Source organism: Herpailurus yagouaroundi, unplaced genomic scaffold (genome assembly GCF_014898765.1).
Source record: "Herpailurus yagouaroundi ecotype Mexico unplaced genomic scaffold, PumYag 187, whole genome shotgun sequence".
In the NCBI taxonomy this organism is placed as follows: Eukaryota; Metazoa; Chordata; class Mammalia; order Carnivora; family Felidae; genus Herpailurus; species Herpailurus yagouaroundi.
The window spans coordinates 26,896,438-26,921,380 of NW_024412418.1; the positions used below are offsets into that span (position 1 = coordinate 26,896,438).

Consider the following 24,943-nt stretch of genomic DNA (forward strand, 5'->3'; position numbering starts at 1 on the left):
ATATTATTCAGTTACAAAAAGAACTATGTATTGATTCATGACGTAAAAATGAATGTACCTTGAGTACATTGTGCTAAGTGAAAGAGGTCTATCACAAAAGGCCACATACTGCGTTATTCCATTTATATGAAAAGTCCAGAGTGGGCAAGTTCAGAGGGAAAGAAAGTAGATTAGTGATTATCATGAGCTTGCAGTGGGAAGAGAGGGAGAAATGGGGTGTGACTGCTATAATAGGTATGGGGTTTCTTTTGGGAGAGATGAACTATTCTGAAATTAGATAGTAATGATGGTTGGATAACTTGGTAAATATATTAAAAGCCATTGAATTGCACTCTTTAAAAGGGTGAATGTTACAGTATATAGTATATTTTATTTCAATAAAAATTTTAACCTAAAATGAAGATAGTACTGTTTACATTAAGTAGCTGTTCTGTGGATGAGATAATATTCACAAATTAAATAGCAAGATGGTTAATAGATAGTAGGTGCTTACTCAGTGTTAGTTCTCTTTCCCTTATAATGTATGGTAATTATACTTTCACTTGTGATTGTGAACAGCTTTTGATTTTTTTTTGATCCATCCCTTCTTTGCATCTTAATAGCTCTTAGAGCTTATTACCTATTCTTGGCAGTAAATTGCATATATAATATCCCAAACTGTTAGTCATTTCAGACAATCAGTCAGACGTCTGTCTGCAGAATGCTGTTGCAACAATTAGCTAAATTTGGTGATATGTGCTTGGTATCAAAAGGACCAAAGAGGCTTAAATGAGATGGAAGATCCTCAAATAACATTAAATTGGTACCTAGCTCTATCGAGAATTTAAGTACTGAAAAGCCTGTCTTATGGGTGAATTTTGCATTCGGAATTAAAATTCCTGTTGAAATCATTTTAGTATGGCAATTCTTCACGTGTAGTCTGATGGAAGGATAGTGACAAATAAGGTTGGAGTAGTAAGTAGGAGTCAACTTGAAATGTCTTCTAAGTTATAGCTTATTGTAGTTTATTAAACTAATGGTTAAATGAATTCTGCTTTTCTCAATTGTCCAAGTTCTCTGAATGAAATTTTGACCCCATTGTACCTATCTCTTCTAGAAAGTGACACCAAAGACCTCCCGCAGGTGAGATAGAAGCTGGAGAAGGGAAGTGAGACTTTGTTTTGTGTTCTGGAAATAAGTCCTTTATTAAATATGTGATTTAGAAATACTTTCTCCCAGTTGGTGCCTTATCTTCAAACTTTCAAAAAGCAGAAATTATACATTTTGGTGAAGTTCAATTTATCAATTTTTTTTTGTGGATTGTTTTTTTTGTGTGTCATATCTAAGAAATCTTTCCCTAAGAAGATCTTGAAATTTTTCTTCTGTGTTTACTTCTAGAAGTTTGAGTTTTAGCTCTTATATTTAGGTTTTTCATCCATTTTTAGTTAATTTTTTAAATTCATACAAAATAGATTGTTCCTTTTTTGAATGTTCATGTCCAATTGTCCAGTAGTCATTTATTTAAAACATTCCTATTTCTTGTCAATCTTGACATCCTTGTCAACAATCAATTCATAATATATTGAGGTTTAATTGTTGAACTTTGTATTTTTTTATTGACTTATGACCACATTCTTCACTAATCTCACACTTGATTGTTCTTAAAATGAGATAGTGTGAGTCATCCAACCTTGTTTGTTTTGCTTTGTATTGTTATAATTTTGGGAAATTTGAATTCCTTTATTTTCCATATAAATTTTAGAATCAGCTTGATAACTTCTACAAAAACTTCTACTGAAATTTCAATTAGGTTAGGGTCATATTTATAGGTCATCTTGAGAAAAATTCACATATTAATGACATGAACTATTTTGATCCATAAATATGGTATATCTCTCCATATATGAAAGCATGATGGAGTCATTGGTAATACTCAGGTTGTTGGCTTGGGTATTATGTTTTTGGCCTACCAAGTATCCCTGTTTTCCTTTGTTGCTTACATTACATGGACTTTGTTTCAGTTAGTAATGTGCCCAACTAAAGACCTGATTTCCAAGTCCCCTATATAAGCAGCTATAGCCAATTGGCAAAATTTTGGTCAGAAGGATATATTTAGTGTCTAGGTATGGCTTCTGGAAAAATTCTAGCTTTGCTACTTAAAGGAGGAGGAAGAGAAGGAGAGGAAGTAGAAGGGAAAGAATAGGACAGAAGCAGTCATCTGGCCTCTTCCTCTTTGCTTTCTGGATCTGCTTCCCTTCCCTTGATGAGACTACTGAATGCTTGGTTGTGACCAATTAACATGAAATTTTGAAGATTAAGTCAACATATTAAAAATGGTAAAAAGGGGGTGCCTGGGTGGCTCAGTTGGTTGAGTGTCTGACTTCAGCTCAGGTCATGATCTCACGGCTCGTGGGTCTAAGCCCCGCATTGGGCTCTGTGCTGACAGGTCAGAGCCTGGAGACTTCTTCGGATTCTGTGTCTCCTTCTCTTTTTTCCACTCCCCACCTCATGCTCTGTCACTATCTCTCCTTTTCTCAAAAATAAATAAACATTAAAACAATAAAAAATAGATTAAAAAAACAATCTAGGTTTCCAATAAGATTAGTAAGCCATTGTCTGAAAGTTCCCGTATTATTAATTTTTGCTTTATGAAGCCCCTAAACCTCCATTTGTCTGAGTACTTGTGGGAAGATAATCTGTAACTTATTAACCAAAATATTTCTACAGAAGTGGGTGTACATTCACAGATATGTGGAAGAAAGAAAAAAGAATAAATGCCTAATATCATTCTATAATCCATACCAGAGTAGGTGTAAATATCTTATTCATGGAAGTGTAATTTAGAAAAAAAGAAGAAGAGCATCTAGGTAGCTCAGCCAGTTGAGCACCGCACCCCCCCCCCAACTCTTGATTTCAGCTAAGGTCATGATCTCTTGCTTTGTGAGTCCAACCCCTCATTGGGCTCTGTACAGAGTGTGGAACCTGTTGGGATTCTCTCTCTCCCTCTACCCCTCTCCTTCTCCTGGATTCTCTCTCTCTCTCTCTCTCTCTCTCTCTCTCTCTCTCTCTCTCTCAAAATAAATAACTAAATAAGCTTTTAAAAAGAAAGAAAGAAAAAAAAAGAACATATATCTGCTGCTTTAATTTTAGTGAAGTAAATAGGAGTACTGTTGTTATACATAAGTTTTATACCTTTTGTGCTAGATGTATTTTTGTTAAAGATTAAATGATTAATGATTAAAGGGGCACCTGGTTGGCTCAAACGGTTAAGCATCTGACTTCACCTAGGTCATGATCTCGTGGTTTGTGAGTTCAAGCCCCACATCTGGCTCTGTGCTAACAGCTCAGAGCCTGGAGCCTGCTTCAGATTCTGTGTCTTCCTCTCTCTCTGCCCCTCCCATGCTCATGTTCTGTCTCTCTCTGTCTCTCAATAATAAATAAACATTAAGAAAATTTTTAAAAAAGATTAAATGATTGAAAATTACTACATTATACTTTGGAGATAATGGAATGGTCTCTAATTTGTCATTTTGGTTGAACCACTTTCATGTAGAGGTCTTATATTCCTTGGAAGAAGAAATTATATACCTAGCACACATCTGTTTTCTACCTATTATTGAGTCCTGTAAATATACAGTTCATTGCAAATCAGTAATATCTGTGCCTTAAAATTCAATACTTTATTTTTTTCATTATATGTAAATCTTAGCTATACACTTTTGGATACATGCTGAAGTCACTTTTATACCCTTCCCAGCATCCTGTCTATTACTTCATAATTTCAAAGTAAGATGTAATTTCCCTTACAAAATTTGGGTTCTAAGAAATAAATGTTAGGTTTTGCAAACTTGAATAAGATTTTTAAAAAATATTTTCAATGTCTTTATTTTTGAGAGACAGAGAGTGAGCAGGGAAGGGGCAGAGAGAGAGAGGGAGACACAGAAATCCGAAGTAGGCTCCAGGCTCTGAGCTGTCAGCACAGAGCCCGACGTGGGGCTTGAACTCACAAGCCGTGAGATCATGATCTGAGTTGAAGTCAGATGCTTAACCAACTAGCCATCCAGATGCCCCAAGTAAGATTTTTTAATAGAGAAAATTAAACAACAATTTTAGAGGTAACAGTAGAGTGACAGACACAAAAAAATCAGTGAAGTAATATCAAATTATTTCTAAGAATTCTATGTGCAAAATGTATTCTCATCTCAGTTATTGGAAATTAAGTACGATCATCGTCTGGATATCCAATTAAGTGAAGGTGATGCTAACATAATCTAACTGTAATTCATGTTTGATACCAAGTTAAAAGTGATATATTATCCCATTATATTTAGTTTTTTAATTTTTTAGTTTGGCTTAGGTTACAGTAACATGAATCTTTTTAGTCTAGAACAACTTCTTGGTTATTATTGCCCTTTGAAATACTTCTCATTGTGTAGTGCTAAGCTCCTATGCTGTGAAAACTTTCCTCATCTCCCAAGCCACAATCGTCTGTTTTTTCTTTATTACTTCCATAGGCTGTGGCTATATTTCTGCCATCCCCTTACTGCATTCTGCCTCGTGCAATACTTAATCATGCATAAATCTGTGTTTCTCATTAGGAAGTATGTTACTTTAAGATAGCAATATGGCCTTCTTCCTTTTCTGCCTTTCATTTCTCCTTCCTTTCTTCCTTTTTTTATTAATAATTATAGCTAAGAGAACTTGATAGACTTTATTTTCTACTAAATCTACCATTGTGCATGGTACAAATAAACATCACATACAACTATATGAATCACTTAATATTCTCGAAAGCATCATTATTTTGAATGATATTTCATAATAGAATAAATAAAGTAAAAAATAAATTATGTTATGGATTTCAGAATCAATTTTCATAGCTAAAGAGAACATAATTATAGAATTGAGATTAAAACCTACAGTATCCAAATTTAATTGGAAATATCACTTGAGACTCAACATTTATTTCTTCGAACACTTTTCAATGAGACGGTCTGGATACAGTATTGTTCCAGTAGAAATGAGTGCCTCTAACCTCACAATTGTCTCTTCTAATCCCTTACCTTAAAAGAAACCAGAATTTCTTAAGATGTGTCCAATTTTATACATGATTCTTCCCTCAGTTCTATTTCAAAGGTGACTTCCTAGTGTAAATCTTTACCTTGATTTTATATCGTTAAGCTCTAAGTATCTGTGGATTTTTTGTTGTTACTGTTTTTTTGTTTTTGTTTTTGTTTTTTATGGTCTTCCTGCTCTGTTTTAATGTTTCTTTAACTATAGAACTGAGTCAGGTGCTAAGTTATTCTTGAGTTCTGACAAAAAAAAAATCAGGTGGTGCATGGTGCAGAAGTTTCTGCCTTTATGGCTTTTGAATGAATAATCAGTTAATAATCAGATGAGCAAATCATTTCTCCACCACTTAGGTATAGAAAGAGAGCTTTCAGGATCTCAAATTTCCTGTTGAAAGCATCCGTCTCTTTTCTAATGTTAGCGTTTGAAAGTACTTCAGCCTATGAATCCCATACCACATGGACCCTGAGGGAAGTATGACGCAGGGAAATTGGGCAATTTCTCCCTGGAGTAAACTCTGGGTACAGGCACACAAAGTTTCTCACAAGGGACTTACTGCCTTCTGTAGGCTAAGTCTACATCAAGAAAGCACAAAATGTTAATCTTCACCTAAGGAAGATTTCCTTCGCCTAAGGAAAGGCAAATCTCTGTGGCTGGTCTGCCTTTTTTGTAAACCTAAAGAACACAGTTGCTTTTTTTTTTTTTTTTTTAGTGTTTATTTATTTTGAGAGAGAGAGAGAGCCCACATGTGTAAGCAGGGAAAGGGCAGAGGGACAGGGAGAAAGAGAAACCCAAGCAGGCTCTGTGCTCTCAGTACAGAGATCCATGAACCATAGGATCCTGACCATCAAGAGTTAGATGCTTAACCAACTGAGCCACCCAGGCACCCCAAGAACATAGTTTCATATTTGTTCACAGCTTGCCAACTCCAGGCACCTAGGAAGAATCCTAAGCATGTGATGAATGCTTTTAGTTTGTTCCACCAATGTGCCTGTCCCCATTCTCAGTCCCCACTCTCTGTGGTTTAATGACAAAGTGAAACAGAGTGAGACTGTGAAAAACATAAATTCAAACCAGGAGTTTTCAAGAGTTCTGCAGATACTTGTTGAAAATGTGTAGTTTTTCCTTCATCACATGCAATATAGACATACATTACGTGCTTATTACTATTTTTGTGAATGTTGTGTTTGAAAATTGCTGATCATTGCTCTATAGGAATAATGGCAAAAGCACACATATGTGAATCCACTCTTGAGTGCCAGTCACAGATTGATCCAAGGGAAAATAGCAGACGACTGCCTAGATTTTAAATGAACTCTCTTTACCTGGCTTTAATCTGGCAGGCAACTTCCTGAGGCTCTAGCGAAGTGAAACGGAGATAAATCAGTCATGTCTAAAGAAGTAATCTTAGTTAAAACTAATGAGGAAGCTAATTGGAGTCATTTATCTTCATGTCAGGTTCATTATTATACTATGGTTCTTCTTTGTGTTAAAGTGGTCAAAGTGTCCGTGTGAATAAACAAACAGGTTCTTGCATTGTTGAAATAAGGAGATTAAAATGGGGCTTAGAGTTTGTTAAGAAGTCCCTTGGTTTTTCACTCTTTCCAGTGAAACTTTGTATTTCTATATAAGTTCCCTTCAGTATATAATTGACCTACTTGGGTTATATGACTTTGTGGAGCCATTTCTGCATTACAGGACTGTTAAAATCATTCTACTCCTATTGAAGGAGTTTATTAGTATTTGAATGCATATTATGAGATCAAATTTAAATTTGGTATGTTTTGTTTAAGACTTTTATTATACATCAAGATAAAATGTTTAAAACATTTGTTTATTTAAAAAAAAGCTCATTCCCTCAAATATCCCATACGTGTACTTTTATAAATGAAACATCTTCCCTATATTTTTTTGCCACAGTTTGTTAAAAAAAGAAACTTTTGCAGATCATCTAGTGTGGTAGCTTTCAATCTTAGCTGTACATTCGAATCAGTCAATCTGGAAAGTTTTTATTTTTAATTGGAACTCCGGTGTGCAGATGGATTAGTGATATCCTTGGTAGTAGATGCACGGTTATCTTTGGCCCACATTTATGTGTTTACTTTGCTAATATAATGAGTATTACTAAACTCACTATTCAATCCCTTACTTACTACTACATATTTATATAGGCCTTTCCTATCCTAAGTCCCTTTCTCCTCCACAGATGAAAGCACTATTCTGTTTATGTACTAGTCACACATGTATACATTTTATGCGTAAACAATGAATTTTTTGTTTTCTGTGCTTGTGAACTTTATAAAAAAAGATATTTCTTTATATTTTCCTCACTCATTAGATCACTAAAATGTATTCATGTTATGCATATAGGAATTAATTTTCACTGGCATAAGGTATTTCATTTTCTTTTCTCTTAATTTTAAATATTTTCTTGTTATCTTTTTTTCCCTACTAAGTAGTGCTACTACGAACATTCTTTTTTTTTTTAATGTTTATTTATTTCTGAGACAGAGAGAGATAGAGCATGAGTGGGGGAAGGGCAGAGAGAGAGGGAGACACAGAATCCGAAGCAGGCTCCAGGCTCTGAGCTGTCAGTACAGAGCCCGACATGCGGCTCGAACCCATAAACTGTGAGATCATGACCTGAGCCGAAGTCGGTCGCTCAACCAACTGAGCCACCCAGGCACCCCAAACATTCTTCAATATATCTCCTCTTTACAACTTTAATTTGGGAATATACTCAGGAGTTGAAATGCTTTTCACTGGGAAAACTTCTTCAACACCAGAAGAAGAGCCACGGTAGGGTGAGTGGAATCCAGAATAGTTGATAGAAGTATATAATGAGTATCACTTGCAATTTCAGGATAAACTACAGTAGTCAGAGATAGCTCATCTTTCTAAACTACCTACTGTAAATTTTGCCCCCGGAATTATGAGTACATGTCATCTCAAAAATGTCTTGGCAGGACATAGTGTACCTAATGTCAGATGGGAAATGTACGTGCATTGGAAAGATGTTAAAGGTGGACAATAGCAGGTGTGACTGTCCTCACAGGACTGCTCTTCAGTTACATTTTTCTATACATACAAAGATCTAGAAGTGCCTGAGTTCATACTAACCTGGAGAGGTTCTGGTGAAGAATAAAACTTAGTTCACATGTCCCCAGTAGAGACCAAGGGTATGGCAGAATTGACCCCTAGAAATCCCAAGCATGATGAAGCTGAGGCTGAGTTTTTGCTTGAAATAACTTTTGTTTTCAAGTTTTTGCTTGAAATAACACCTCGGGTTAAGTTCCTCTCCTCTCTTCTGCTTCCCGCACTCTTGTAATGGTTTCTTATGAGAGCACTCCCTCAATAAATTGCTGTCATTTGAGTCCTCACCCTATGGCCAGCTTCTGATGAACTTGATGGATAGAAACATGCTAAAGAAATGATCTAGGGGGCGCCTGGGTGGTGCAGTCGGTTAAGCCTCCGACTTCAGCCAGGTCACAATCTCGCGGTCCATGAGTTCGAGCCCCGCGTCAGGCTCTGGGCTGATGGCTCAGAGCCTGGAGCCTGTTTCCGATTCTGTGTCTCCCTCTCTCTCTGCCCCTCCCCCGTTCATGCTCTGTCTCTCTCTGTCCCCAAAATAAATAAACGTTGAAAAAAAATTAAAAAAAAAAAAAAAAAAAGAAATGATCTAGAAACTCCATGACCTAAATTTTCAAAGCTTAGAATTGAGTGGTAAAAAAGAATTCCACTTTGCTCTTTAAGTTCTATGAAAGTTTGATATCACACTTCTGGCTTTCAGAACTGTGAGGAATAAATTTCTCTTGTCTTACAGCACCAATTTTTTGTGGTAAAATTTGTTATGGTGATGCTGGGAAACTAATTTAGTTACCTAAACATAATAGAATATTGTAAATTTAGTAAATATATTATTCTAAAGAACAGAAAAAAATGTTATGGGATAATATTAAAGAATAATGAGGCTGAATGTGATTACCAAAACGGTGACATAGGTTGTTCCTGAATTTGTTCCTCCTCACAAGAACAATGGACATCTATTTGAAAACAAGGCACCACTGAGAGAATCCTAGAGCATAAGAATGAGGCTGAAGCATCTCCTTATACCTCAGAGACCAAGAGAGGTCACAATAGAAAGCTAAGAGAAACAGTTACACATTGACCACATTTCTCCAGTGCAGCACCATGTGGAGAGGTCTCCCTGAACTTTGAGTACCTTCAGTGTGGAAATAGAACTCAGGAGATACATCCACGTACCCCTTTTCAGCATTTTGGGTCACTTTGTGGGAACCCCTACTTTGATATTTCACCATGGGAATTGCAAAGGAATCTGTGGGGCAGATTTCACTGGGAATCTGACTACAACAGAGAAAGCAAGGGGGGGCTTGTAACAACCAGTAAATAGATCTCTGCAGACCAGGCTGATAGCTGCAGTATCTAAGTAGTAGTCCCAAACAGCAGTTTTTCTCATCTGCAAAACTGACAGACTCCAATCAGGGAACTCAGCAAGGTACAGAATAACCTGATTAAGATCCTGAAACAAGGAGTTTTGCTGGCCCTAGAGCTGTATTTGCTCGTGCCTTGGTAAGGGGCTGAGTCACTCCTTCCCTCCTGTCAAGAATGTCTTCCAGCTCTACCTGATCAGAGGGGCTCATGACCATGCCTGTGTACAACCTAGCAGTGCTCAAGCTGGTCAAAGAAGTGGGCAGGCAGAGGTGATCACCCACCAAACAAAGTCAATACTAGGCATAGAAGCTTCCTGTATTACATGCATGCAGGAGGTCCAAGGCTGAGGGTAGCTCCCAGCCCCTTCCAACTAGAGAGACGGGGAAATTAAAAGTAGCTTAGAGTGCTTTCTCCTCTTTCCATTCAGGCAGGGAGGGCTGTGACATTACCTTACCTGGGGTGGAGAGTATATTCTAGCCCCCTTTGACCAGAAAGGCTGGTGAAAACACTTGAAATTTGTGCAGCTAAGTGAGGCTCTAGTGAAGAGAAGGACAGACAGCTGATAGTTTGCAGAGCAAAGACAGTGGCCGTGTTCAGCCAATGAACTTGTGGTATGGATATTTTACTTCTATTTAAAGAACTTCCTTTAGCATCTCTTGTAAGGTAGGTCTGGTGGTAATGAACTGCCTCAGTTTTGTTCCCAAATGTCTTTATCCCTCATTTGTTTCTGAAGGACAGTTTTGCTGGGTATAGAATCTGTAGGTAACAATGATTTTCTTTCTTTCTTTCTTCTCTTTCTTTCTTTCTTTCTTTCCTTCTCTCTCTCTTTTTTTGAGAGACAGAGAGAGAGAGAGAAAGAGAGAGAGAGAGAGATTGAGAGAGAGAACACAGGAATGGGGAGGGACAGAAGGAGAGAGGGAGAGAGAGAATCCCAAGCAAGTTACAGGCCCAGTACAGAGCCCAACACCCAAGTCCAGTACAGAGCCCAATCTCATGACCATGAGATCATGACCTAACCCAAAATCAAGAGTCAGATGCTTAACCAAATAAGGCCTCCAGGCTCCCGCAACAATAATTTACTTTCAATATTTTAAATGTCATCCCATTCTCTCCTGGCCTGAAAAGGAGAGAAATTTCTGTTGAGAAATTTGCCAAGGGGTACAATTGATTGTTACATAATATATAACCATAACAATGTTTGTGAATGCATTAAAAGAATTGTGCTTATAGCTTGTTACTTATAATGCAGTGTAACATCTCCTTTTCTCACTAATACAATCTCCAACAACACAACAGGGAAATTGAGAAAGTGTTGTAAAACTGAAAACAATAAAGATATCTTACACGATTAAATCAAATGGATAGAAACCTAAATCACAAGTGTTCTTATGCTCCAGATGCATACAGATTAATTTTCTGGTAAATAGTATAAAAAGTCAATTCATTCCATATTTTATAGTTTTTCTGAATCCAGGTTGACTGTGTCCCAGGACATGCTTTTGTCTATTTTCCAATCCTACTATGACATGTAGTCGGATCACCAGGAGTATTAATTGACTTCATTGAATACTAATGGTACTTCTTCATTTCATTGATTTATGTATGTATTAATTCTTTTTATTGTTCACCAAACAAATATTTATTATGGATATATCATGTACCAGATACTATTCTAGACAATCAGAATACAATAATAACAAAGCTAATTGCCATCACTGAGGACCCTAATTGTGCCAGATAGTGCTAAGAGTATTTTATTTATATAATTTAATAGAAATAGTGAGATGTCTGATTATTCTATTTCTTTAGGTAAGAAAACTGAGAGTCTAAGAGGTTAAGTGAATTGCATGAGATAAGGGGCAGAATTAGGATTCCAACTGTTGTTCAAACACAAAGTACACCCATGTTTGCTTATGCACATATCCCAGTGTACTCATGATTATTCTGTTTTACAAAACTTTTGCCCTAATATAATTACTAATAGTGCCCTATCCCTCTCAAATGCGTCCTTATTTCTGAAGATAACTGATATTGTCACCGTAATATTGTTACATTGTGACTTATGGTCTTTGGTCAGAGTGTAGGCAAGAAGAGCGCCTATGTGTGTTAAGATATCTTGAGATGATCAGTGTGGAAATGAAACTGCACGTCCAATAAGTCTTCCTAACTATTATTCTGTGTGGCAGACTGTCTTATAAAAGATTGCTTTACAAAACTATACTGCAGTTAGTTGGAAAAAAATTTACTCATGTTAATATTTAGTGACAATTGATACCTGAAAGGCTCAAAATTGTGGTATTTTATGTTTTGGAAGGCACACCACTGTAGTTCAGTGTTGAATTATGGAAGCCTCTTTTTTCTCCATCACTGGATTATGTAAGTGTTCCCATAACCACGAGCACAGATAGTAGTGGGAAATACAGAGAATATTGTCGGCATAGTGGAATATCCCTCAATAAATAAGCACAATCAATCTCATAAAAATTTCAATAAGACAGACAGTTCTGTGAAAACTTCTTTTGTTGTTACACACATCAGTCTAGGGTGTTCAGTTTTTCAGGCTGTGAATCAATTACGTAGTAATACCTTGGAATTAATGGGTGTTTCGAGGACAGTATGAAATTTACATAGATGTGACTTTCAGATACTAGAATATATTTTACTTTGAAGTAAATTCGATAGCTTTCTTATCATTTTTAAACAACAGAATGAGGGAACAAATCTAATAAAGGGGCCATAATCAAGGAATAAGATTCAAAGACCTTCAACTGCACTTGAACATATTTTGATGGTAAGATGTTGGACCTCCAGCCTAAGTCTAATACCATCATAGATGATACTTTGTGAGATATCTTGGGGAGAAAGGATGAGGGAATTTTGCATGTGTAGAGGTGATAAACTATTGTGGCCAGAGGTCAGACTGTAGCAAATATATTTCCCAGGAAAGTCCACGAAAATATATTTTATCCTGCATATGCTTCTTAAAATGTGATATTGTTATTCCTCCATTGATTGTTGAAGTGTTTCTTTTTTTCCTTTTAACATGGGTAAGCCTGTGACTAAAATAAAAATTAACTGCTAAGGTTCAGCCCAAAAAGGGTAATAAAATTTATGCTTGGCTTCTTGAGATGTCTCAGGAAGAATCCAGATACTAAGCTGTTATGAAGGCAAGGAGGTACATCAAAAAGACACGTCAAGGGGCGCCTGGGTGGTGCAGTCGGTTAAGCGTCCGACTTCAGCCAGGTCACGATCTCGCGGTCCGTGAGTTCGAGCCCCGCGTCGGGCTCTGGGCTGATGGCTCAGAGCCTGGAGCCTGTTTCGGATTCTGTGTCTCCCTCTCTCTCTGCCCCTCCCCCGTTCATGCTCTGTCTCTCTCTGTCCCAAAAATAAATAAAAACGTTGAAAAAAAATTAAAAAAAAAAAAGACACGTCAAGATGTTTTGTTTGCAATCCCAGTTGAAGTTTCAGTCAACAACAAGCATTAACTACCAGACATATGAGTGACCAAGCCCCAAGGTGATTTCATTCTCAACATTCAAGCTACCTTAGCTGATATTCAGTTGCAGGGAGAAAGAAAAAAGGCTGTTCTACTGAGACCTGCCCAATTTGTAGATTTATGAGCAAAATATTATCATTGTTGTAAATCACTACGTTTTGGGTTGGTATGATGTGCAGTAATGGGTAATTGACAAAGATGGTAGGAGCAAAAATATCTAGCTAATAGTAATGAAAAGATATGCTAGAAATTAAACAGAACATTTTGATGTGATCAATTTGTCAGTTCCTCAGTATGAAAGCTCCTTGGTAGAATAGTAAAATACATACTCTTTGCTTTAAACATAAACTAAGTTCCTTTGGAATTTTGGAATAAGAGCTCCCTTGCTCACAAGACAACTGCAGTCATCACTCAATATTATTGTTCAACTATCTGTTGATTAGTAGTAATCATTGCTAATATTTTAAACACATTATTGACAGACTGTTGTAATAAACATAATTCAAAGATTGGTAAACATTTGGAAGTACATGGTGACATCCAAATCCAATCCTTTGGTCACCATACATAATAGAAAAAACACTATACAGCCTATCATTTGGCAAAAAGAGTAGAGACTCTTCTGGAGGAGCCTGGGGAAGAGACTGATTAAAGAGAAAATGAATGATCACGCCATTTCAAATGCTGACAGAGGAAAACAATGCTAAAGAAGTTGAGTATATTTCCAGGACCAAAATAGGACAGTTTTTTGAGGCTGGTTTGTGACTATAAAACAGTTGTCATCACATAGTAGATGTCTTATCTCAAAATATAGTTTACTTTACCCTTTTCTTTATGTGCGTTCCAGAAGGTAATATCTTGTCTTTGAGTTGAATTGAATGATCCTGACCAATGGCCCATACTGGCTTTGATTTCAGGCTGCAAATATTTGCCAATGCATCCGTCTTCCAGTACACATGCCCCAATAAATGAGAGAGCCCTTCTCCCTTAATGATGAAAAATAATCTCATTACTAAGAGGTCCTTTGAGTTTCAGGCTGAGCACCCCTCCACTGAGCTGTAGCCTTGGACTCACACTTTGAACCATACCCCTAAGTTGAATAAATGCTATACCTGTCCAGGAGCTAAAACACTCAGCCAAGGATATCTTATATGCGGTGGATTGCATGAGGTATACCTCTCTTCACTAATTAAAGTACAATAAAATTATTTTTATACATGTAACTAATAAAAACACTTGAAAGTTGGTTCTGTTGCTAAAAAGCAATCCTAATACAATTTATATGCATACATCCTATGAATATTATTAAGAAGATGATTAACTGAGAGTAAACAGACTGATAATATAAAAAACAAATACAAAGTTAAATTTAAAAAATTTTGTTAATGTTTATTTTATTTTTGAGAGAGAGAGAGAGAGAGAGAGAGAGAGAGAGAGAGAGAGAGACAAAGCACGGGTAGTGGGGGGCAAAGAGAGAGAGAGAGACACACAGAGTCCAAAACAGGTCCGGGCTCTGATCTGTCAGCATAGAGCCTGATGCAAGACTTGAATCCACAAACCACGAGATCATGACCTGAGCCGAAGTCAGACACTTAACTAACTGAACAACCCAGGTGCCCCAATACAAAATTAAATTAAAGAGACCCATGGGCAGACTCTTTGATAAACCCTAAACAACAAGAAAAAAAATAAAGAAGGGAGAAAAAAATGTATAGAATAATTCTGTATGTTTGTAGTAGGAAGATCAGCTTATGAAGCTGATTTTCTGGTGCTAGTTGGCTGTATCACCTTTGTCATGCTTTTATACTTTCTGTGATTCTGGGTTTTTTCCACCTTCTACTGAGAAAATTATCTAATTATCTATCCTGAGTAATCTATTCGGATTGCTATGGGAGAAGAAAAATAAATGTCAACAGGCTTTGAAATGGCAAGAATAATATAACATACAGAGTAATAATAGCTAGTTATCTTACCTGACTGGTTCAACTAAAAGATAATACATATTAACAAAGAGGAGATAAGATCTCACCCAAACTGCGTCATTATCACATGTATCAGCAACATCATCTCAGTTAGGAATTCTCTTAAATTTGTTTTCCTTCTATAGTAAATTAGTAAATACTATCTTATTTTAGTTTTTACCTCTTCTGGTTTATCTCCTTTCCTCATTTCTCTCTCTCCTCTGTCTCTATATGCAGATTATTAAGGGGAGATAAATATATTTAAAGAAAAATCCAAAAAAAATGCATAACTACTTTTAACATGCAAAAAGCAAATAATTATGTAAATATAGTAAATAATATATCCAAGAAATGTAATTTTACATGGAAGTCAAAATGACCTGATAAAGAAATAATACTAATTTTGTATCGTGTGTCATAATCTAAACCTTTGCATTGTAAAATGCAGTTGCAATGTGGTCTTTATAGAATGATTCAAATGCATTGTCTAAAAATAATATATGTAAAATATAATTAATTACTGTATATTTTTAAATATTAAGTTTTTATTTATTTATTTTGAGAGAGAGAGCACAAGCTTGAGTGGCAGAGGAGTAGAGAGATGGGAAGAGAAAGAATCCCAAGCAGACTCTGCATCATCAGCATCAAGCCTGATATGGGGCTTGAACTCACAAACCATGAGATCATGAGCCAAAATCAAAAGTCAGACGTTTAATCGACTGAGCCACCCAGCCGCCCCAAATACATTTAATTATAGAAAAAAATCAATAAATAAGTAAGTGCTGTTGTTATTACCGATTACTCTGTCAAAAGAAATACTGATTTAGAGGAATATCATTGTCTCTTAAGTAGATCATCACTAAATACTCATCCTTTTAATCTTTTATTTATTTATTCATTTTGTTTTCGTTTTTGTTTGGCTTTCTTTTTGCCTCTCTCTCAAATGCAGTTCTTTTAAATGTTTTCTAGAAGTAGGTTTCCTGGTAAACAGTCATCTTTGCAGCCTTCTCAGAGATGAATACCCCTCCCAACCATCTTTTCAGAGAGCTGGCTCTCTCCAGGGGCACAAATTTGCTTTAAGGTTCTCCACAGAAAACAATGCCTGAGTGGGCTCTCAATTGCCATTTCCTAGACAGCACTGCTATGATTTTTGGTTTCAAATATAAAGAATAGAGCTCAGATGTGAATTCAGATTTGCTTCATTCTAGATTCTACCATCTTAACCACTGGGCTGTCCTGCCCTTCAGGTGATACTATAAGATTACACCTTGATTATTGTACCTCACACCATGCTACTTCCTACTTCTGTGCATTTAACCATTCTCAGCCTGGGATGACTTTAAATCTCCTCTATCCCATTAGTTCCCACTTGTCCTCTGAAACTGGGTATATCAACCATTCCCTCCAGAAAGGCTTCCCTGAATCCTCAATCTGATTAGGGGAGGTTTCCGACATTGTGTTTTCAAGGGCCCACAAGAACCCAGCACATGTCTAAATGATCTCTCACCATAGGGTAGCTGTCACAAACCTCAAAGGTCTATCTTTATGTTCTTGTCATCTACAACTGCAATATACTCTAAATTAGGGAATATATCCCGTTTATCTCTTTTCCCACAGTAAGCACTCAATACATGCTACATGAATGCATTCAACTGCTGTAAATCATTTCTCCCCTGTGGGGCATTATCTTTTCTGTTCTAGGGTCTATATAATGTCTTATTTTACAGAGTTTAAGTTCCATATGACAACGGGATTATAAAAACTGCTTTTCCAAATGAACTTTTATTTTTTAATTTTCTAATATTTACTTATTTTTTTTTGAGAGAGAGAGAGAGAGAGAGAGAGCAAGTAGGGGAGGAACAGAGAGAGAGGGAGACACAGAATCCAAAGCAGGCTCCAGGCTCTGAGCTGTCAGTACAGAGCCCGACGCTGGTCTTGAACTCATGAACTGCGAGTTCATGACCTGAGCCGAAGTTGGTTGGTCAACCGACTGAGCCACCCAGGCGCCCCCCCAAATGAACTTTTAAAACTTTAAAAGTTTTAGTACGATGTTCACACAGATTTCTATCTTTTTTATTGTTTTTCTGAATCAGGTTAGTTCTTTTTTTCAATGACTTAGCTGTTGTTTTCAAGTTCTCCCCAGCTGTTCAAATGAGTCATTGTAGATTTCTTTACACTTAAGTGCATTTTGTGGAAGTCTGAGCAATGCCACTTTTTCTACGTGCATAATGATTGCTTTGCATTAGCTTTTTAGACATCTTTTCTAATGTTCAACAATGCCATCCAATTGCTTATTAAACTACATGTATAAGAATGTTTCTTTTCACCACTTCTTTCTTAAAATATCTATGTATATTTTCCAGGAAAATGTAAAACCTTTCTTTTTTTTTGAAACTTTAAAGGTAAGTGCAGAATCAAATTAATGTCTTCAAATCTTAGAAACCTTTAGTGGTCTTAAAATATTTAATAGACTGAGTCCAAAGCTCATGCTTAATATTTAATTTTCTTCCATCTCCTGATTTAACCTCCTTGTGTAGCCTTAACTTATTCCATTTATTCAAGCCTACCCCACACTAGAATCAAAATGGTTTAATTCTAATGCCCTCAATCCAGTATTATTTCCCTTGTCTGTCTCTGTCTTGCGGGGTCCACTCCTATCTGGGTCATGTGATCACCATTTTGTCGGTTGAAATCCTTTCCATCCTTTAAGGTTCACATCACTTTCTTCATGTAAATTATGTCATCACCAAAACATGCTATGAATCGTCCCCCTCCCAAACTGGTGTTATTTCTCTTTCTCTCATTTTATGTCACCTCTAATTGTTTTAGATGCTCTGCCTCCAAGTTAAATTCAACAAATATTTTTCCAAACAGCTCACTTACTTGTACAGTAAGTTTTGTTAGAAAGTTTTGCTGTTGTTGTTGTTTTTAAAGCAAGTGTGCTATTTTAATGCACAAAGGGCTAAAGTGATTAGGTGATGCTTCATGAAGTAAATGACCTTTAAAGATTCTAGAATGAATATTACTTAACCTCAAAATGTTTAATTTGGGGTGGGCATTATAAGCAAGAAAACTAGATTCCAGGAAGCAGAAACAGGGCACAGAGACAAGAAAGCATGGTGCCTGTTTAAGGAATATTGTGTTCTGGTTTTGCTGGGAGAGTCTGCGTTTGTGAGTCCACCTCAGCTTTATCTGATTACTTGGCAACGTTAAACTCCATCATTCTTCCCTCAGAAGTGCCTGAAGAGATCTGTCCCAAGTGTGTCCTGAGAGTGTCCAGAGCACTCTTCATCGCCAAAGGGACAGATGCAAAATTGGCTGGCCCACTGAGCCGAGTGCCTCTGTTGCAGATTCATTTGGAGTTATTCCCTTTGCCTATAAGACCTTGTTCCTGTGGTGAGTGCATCTGCTTCTGATCCCATTTTGTTTGAGATTATTTAATTGTTCCACATGCTGGGAGTGTTTATTTATTTACCCACCAGACACCTGCACCTCTTTGATGCTGTCTTTTTGATTTGTTTATAAATAGAGAAAAGAAAATCCCATTGAGGGTGAAACACATTTTATGTCCAGTGAAAACATTTAGCAATCACAGTAGAAAGCACATTGTTTTAATTTCACAGTCCATTGGAAGCATTAGCTCATTAACAAACTAATTAAGGAAAAGGAAAGAGAGGTGGTTTGGGATAGAGGGTATTGCTGACTCCAGTCAGCATGCATTAGCAGAGCTCATAGGTCTTTAACTGTTAAGCACCTATCACGTCTCTCCGGAATCTCCTTTGGCGCCTGACCCTATTAGGTTTGTACTTCTCTCTTTTCCTTCTGTGTCACAGGAAATAAAATAGTTTCTCGGATTGAAGGTGATGGGATCAGTTTTATATTTCAGGTTAGTTTTGTGTCTTGAAAATTGAAGGGAACGATAGAAAAAAAATAAATGCATTCCTTCCTTAAGTGTTCCATAAGTGTTTATTAGATGTGAGGCACGAGCAAGCTGTAGCATCTGACTTTCATTTTAGTCTAGAAGATAGATTTTCAAAGAAACTGTTTACAGTGCAGCATGATAATTGCAAGGATAAAGTCGTATATAACACAAAGGAGTAGGAAGATGAAATATGGTTGGGAAAGGCTACCTGTTAAAGGGAGTATTTAAGTCAGACATTCTATTTTGCTTTTTATATACTACACAAAAATTATGAAAGAATATGTATATTATATATTTTTTGTGTCTATAGCTCCATGAAGAGAGAGTAAAGGAGTGATAATAATAACGGTTAGCATTAATTGATTGTTTCCTATTTGCCTTGCATGAATTAATTTACTTCATCCTCACAACAACCCTATCAGACAAGTAGTGTTCCTGTCACCTCCATTTTGCAGACAAGGAATCAGAGGCTCACCGAGGTGGAATAACTTTTCCAAAACATCACCAAAAAGTTCAGTAGCAGGACCAGAATACAGACTCAGGCAATCTGATTCCCATGCCTTTGATTTTAACCTTTGTGAAATAAGGAAAAAGAGCTTTTGAAAAACAGAAGATTTCTGGGACATATATCTATCGATCAGAGTAGAGTCAGGAGGCAGCACACCAATAATTTAAGTGGGAGAATTTTTACATGAAGAATTATCACCAGTAAAAAGGAGATACATTTGGGGGCGCCTGGGTGGCGCAGTCGGTTAAGCGTCCGACTTCAGCCAGGTCACGATCTCGCGGTCCGTGAGTTCGAGCCCCGCGTCAGGCTCTGGGCTGATGGCTCAGAGCCTGGAGCCTGTTTCAAATTCTGTGTCTCCCTCTGTCTCTGCCCCTACCCCATTCATGCTCTGTCTCTCTCTGTCCCAAAAATAAATAAACGTTGAAAAAAAAATTAAAAAAAAAAAGAGGAGATACATTTGTAGGAGAGACAAAGAGAACTCTAAAAAATATGGGAATGACTGAAATAGGGAGCAGCTACTACACTTAAAGCAAAATGAGAGACTCCAAGGAAATAGCCAGTTATGAAGGGGAGTGACCCTACACCAAGCTTAAGATATTTACTTCATTGGAGAGGTTGTGTCTGAGGCCCACTAGGTGGTAGAGAAATTCTCTGAGATACCACGGGCTGCAGCTGGAAAACCACCTCATGTGGTACACGTAAAACTCACGGAAAAGGTACTTGCTTTGCTGCAGTTAAAACCTTCTGGGGTTGTGCACCACGTGATCTCTTGCACACTACTAGCCAGGAAACTGGCAGAAAAGCTCCAAACCAGGTAAAAAAAAAAAAAAATCCTTCTACTTGCAATGACCCTTCAAAAGCCTAATATTATGGTGGGGTGTCAGGGTGGCTCATTCAGTTAATCATCTGGCTCATGATTTTGGCTCACGTCATGATCTCATGGTTGATGAGTTCAAGCCCCGCATCTGGCTCTGCACTGACAGCACAGAGATGCTGCTTGGGATTCTCTCTCCCTTTCTCTGTCCTTCTCCTGCTTGCTCTCTATTTCTCAAAATAAATAAAAATAAACTTAAAAAAACCCTAATATTATGGTAACCAACAAAGCAGAAATGCTTACAAGATCCAGTTACAGTACCAAAAAACAAGGCAAAAAGGGTAGATGTGGAGCTGAGAGGCAGTAAATGGATAACTGACATAGGACTGAAGATTTCTAATCATGTAAAGATATGGTGCCCAATCACATGCTATTCAAAATAAAGCCTAGATTTTATGTTCACACACACATATGCCTCTCCCTCCACATCTATTTTCAAATTATTTCAAATAAATCTTGTGTATTTATGACCTAATGGTAACAAGAACTACAAGCTTTGCTTTCCTTTGGGGAAATTTAGCAACAGAAGCATCTCTTCACCAATTTCAGGATTTGGAATATAGAAAAAGAATAAAATCCTTGTAAAATATCCCTCCATTTACCTTTTCCTTTTTTATTTTCTTTTTTCACATCTAGGAAAACTTTTTATTATTAACATGAAGGTTTGAGTTAGATTTAAATGTCATCAGTCCCATATCATGATGTGAATGTTCTAAAATGGAATTCTGAAGCTAAGACATTCTGTATTTATGTAGATGTTGTCCTCCTATACTATGTTAAGAGTGAGGATTGCAGATTGTCTTTTTATCCCCTCTTTAAGCCAATATAAATAGGCTAAATTTTTTTAAGCTTATTTATTTATTTTGAAAGAGGGAGAGAGAGAGAGAAGGAGGGGGAAAGAGAGAGGGTGCAAACACACAAACTGGGGAGGGGCAGAGAGAGAAGGAGAAAGAGAATTCCAGGCAGGCTCCACGCCCAGCACAGAGCCTGATGCAGGGCTTGATCCCAGGAACCATGAGATCATGACCTGAGCCAAAATCAAGAGTTGACTGCTTGACAATTGAGCTATCCAGGCATCCCCAGGATAAAAATATTTTAAAATATATTGTGACTGGTTCTTATCTATTCCCTAGAAGCTTAATATCTCTGCATCAATAATTCCAGACTCTAAGGGAAAAAATTAAAAAAGAAGCAAAAAGACACAGCAACATACTTTGTTTCTATTATAATTGATGACTAAGTCTTTTATCGGGAAGAGTCCAGTCTTTGAAATTAGAAAAGCCTTTAAGTTTCTTTGTAATTCTGAGGAATATCATTGATCTTTCCTATTTTTAGAAAAGCACCCTATAAGAAAAGTGTGCTATACCAACATGTCTGAATATAGATAACATAATTATAATGTCATGATCTGTATTTAGTACAGAAGGAACAGGAAGCGTATGAATTTGTCCAAAGAATATCCATTAATATGTTTTATTTTAAATTTCTGGAGACATTCTAACATTTTATTTAGCATTTTTAAGTGTTTATTTTTGAGAGAGAGAGAAACAGAGTGTGAGCAGGGGAGGGCAGAGAGAGACAAGGAGACACAGAATCTGAAACAGGCTCCAGGTTCCAAGCTGTCAACACAGAGCCTGACATGGGGCTCAAACCCACGAGCCACTGGATCATGACCTGAGCTGAAGTCAAACACTTAACCGAGTTAAGCCACCCAGGTGCCCTGACATGCTAACATTTTCAAAGAAAAATGGCTGGAATTGATCAATGTTAAGTCTCTTCTAGCTCAGTTTCCTTGATTCTATGACAACAATGGGATAGATATTTTTCAAATGAGACAATAATACAACCTAGTTATTGATACTTCAATTCCTAAACACTATACAAGGTTTGAGACACTGAAGAAGCACACCTTTAATATTAATTTTGTTATCTTTATTATAATATAGAAGTATATTAATAAAATAGTACATTTTTTTTGTTTTGGATATCAAAGAATATGGCTTTTATTTTCCAGTATAGGAATGCTACTATGCAGAAACAGAATTGGACTTTGATCCAATTTAATAATATCCTCCATATTTAGAAATTTAGTGCAGTAAGTATATCATAGACTTTTTTTACTTTTTTTTAAACCAGTGCATAAGTAATTAATTTAAACTCATAGTATTGTTTGACACTGACAGCAAAGTTTTGGAATAAATACTAAACATGACATTTTTCAGAGGAAGGAATTACACTTTAGAGAGATTAAATAAATTTCTTAAGTTTGCTTAGATGGTAATTTAGAGTTACTATTCAAACCTAAGATGATTGATTCCAGATCTTAAAGTCTTCTCATTATTCCAAACTGTCTCTCAAAAAGCCTGCTTTAAAAAAAATATCTTAACATGTAATACGTGAAGATTAAAAAAATTGGTATATAAGTCTCAAAATCCCTAAGAAGTCGATTAACAACTTATCCAAGAGTGTTTAAAAATACTCAGTGGGGCACCTGGGCAGCTAAGTCAGTTAAGTGTCAGATTCTTAATTTTAGCTCAGGTTATGACCTCACAGTTTGTGGCTCTCACAGTTTGTGGCTGACTGCACAGAGCCTGCTCAGGATTCTCTCTGTCCCTCTCTGTCCCTCCCTCATTCATGCTCTCTCTCTCTCAAAATAAATAAATAAACAAGCAAACAAACAAAATAGTAAAAGAAGTGTTTTCAAGGGCCCTGTAATATCCTATATTATGACAATAACAATTGATCCAAAGAAAAGACATGTTGTTTCTAATGAAATGCATCACCAAGAAGCACCATATTAAAAGATATAATCTTCCCTTCATTATTCCTTAGTACATTTTAAGATCCAGAAATTTATTTTACAATAAGCATGCAAATTCTTAACATTCAGTAATCTGTACTTGCAATCAACTTGTTTAATTTCAATTAATTAATTCTTTGGTCTGCCTCATGAATATTTTTAGAGTGTTATCTAAGCATATTTTATAAAAATCAGATCAGACATTGGATTGTGTAACAAACAAACTCTTTAAGAAAGATTGTGTTTTCTATTTAATCAACTGTGTTATGTCTGGGAAATATTTATCTTCAAATTCATCTATTGTTAACTTCTGTAACTTCTGCTTAGATGGTCTTAGTTTGGTGAAAGTCTGCAGTCTCAGTTCAACAGATTCTAATTTCGTTACTTAGTGTTTCATGTCATGACCCTAATCTTGTCAGGTCTTGCTATTCAAGTTTATACTCAGTTGATCTGATCAAAAGGGGCTGTTTTATTTAAAATGAACAGGTATCTCTAAAAAGATAATTGAAATGACTGCTTGTTTAAAAGAATAGCATGGGTTAAGTGTCCGACTTCAGCCAGGTCACGATCTCACGGTCCGTGAGTTTGAGCCCCGCATCGGGCTCTGGGCTGATGGCTCAGAGCCTGGAGCCTGTTTCCGATTCTGTGTCTCCCTCTCTCTCTGCCCCTCCCCGTTCATGCTCTGTCTCTCTCTGTCCCCAAAATAAATAAACGTTGAAAAAAAATTAAAAAAAAAATAAAAGAATAGCATGGATAATGGTCTGAGGTGATTCTTGCCAAGTGAAAACACACAATCTTAGAGAAAACTATCTCTGGGGCACAGGAGACCATGTGGGATTATTTTTTCTTAATTAGAGGTCACATCACATTCACCAGAAAACTTTCATGAATTTTGCAGATATAAAAAAATGATTTGTACAGATCTTGTGTCCCCACGTGTGTGTGCCTAATCTCAGCTGGTCCACCCGAGACCCCCTGAGCACCAAACCCTAGTCCCCCACATGGGACCATTTCTGCTCCAACAAGATGAAAGAAACTATCATGACAGCTGACAGAAATGCTACCCAGTATCTTAAACCAACTTGGTGCAGACAGTGTGACTAGGTTAAGAAGGCTGGCTGAAGCTCTGCCCAAACGATCTGTGGATGGAAAGGCACCACTTGCTACCGGAGAGGATGATGATGATAACATTCCAGAATTTGTGGAGAATTTTGATGAAGCTTCCAAGAATGAAGCACACTGAATTGAGTCAATTTCTGAAGAACATAAAACCTGAAGAAGTTACTGGGAGCTTCTATTTTATATTATCACTGCTTTTTAAAAATTTTGTTCATGGATCTGATAAAATCTAGATCTCTAATATTTTTAAGCCCAAACCCCCTGGACACTGCAGCTCTTTTCAGTTTTTGCTTATACACAATTTATTCTTTGCAGCTAATTAAGCTGAAGAAGCCTGGGAATAAAGTTTGAAACAAGATTAATAAAATTCTTTGCCTCGTTAAAAAAAAAAAAAAAAAAAAAAAGATTTGCATGGACATCTTTTTCCTTGCTTTAAGCTTGATATATACTACACAGTTTTATTCTGAGACCTCTCATGGAGCTCCTAAAACACCATTTATCTTTTAATGCAATAGTTGATTTTGTTTTATTTATTTTTTTTCTTAAATTTTTTTTTCAACGTTTATTTATTTTTGGGACAGAGAGAGACAGAGCATGAACGGGGGAGGGGCAGAGAGAGAGGGAGACACAGAATCGGAAACAGGCTCCAGGCTCTGAGCCATCAGCCCAGAGCCTGACGCGGGGCTCGAACTCACGGACCGCGAGATCGTGACCTGACTGAAGTCGGGCGCTTAACCGACTGCGCCACCCAGGCGCCCCAGA

The 24,943-nt window shown here is 36.8% G+C and overlaps 1 long non-coding RNA gene across 2 annotated transcripts; it reads left to right on the forward strand.

Annotated features, from left to right (window-relative positions):
• Positions 1-680: 680 nt before the first annotated feature.
• On the forward strand, positions 681-24,547 carry LOC121043642 (uncharacterized). 2 transcript variants are annotated; one of them, XR_005796952.1, is made up of 4 exons: positions 682-691; positions 10,035-10,040; positions 18,290-18,293; positions 24,344-24,547. It is a non-coding gene; the product is annotated as an uncharacterized LOC121043642 (long non-coding RNA). The 2 variants fall into 2 exon arrangements; XR_005796951.1 differs by lacking the exons at positions 10,035-10,040; positions 18,290-18,293 and adding an exon at positions 6,406-6,416 and having other exon boundaries at positions 681-691; positions 24,341-24,547.
• The last annotated feature ends 396 nt before the right edge of the window (positions 24,548-24,943 follow it).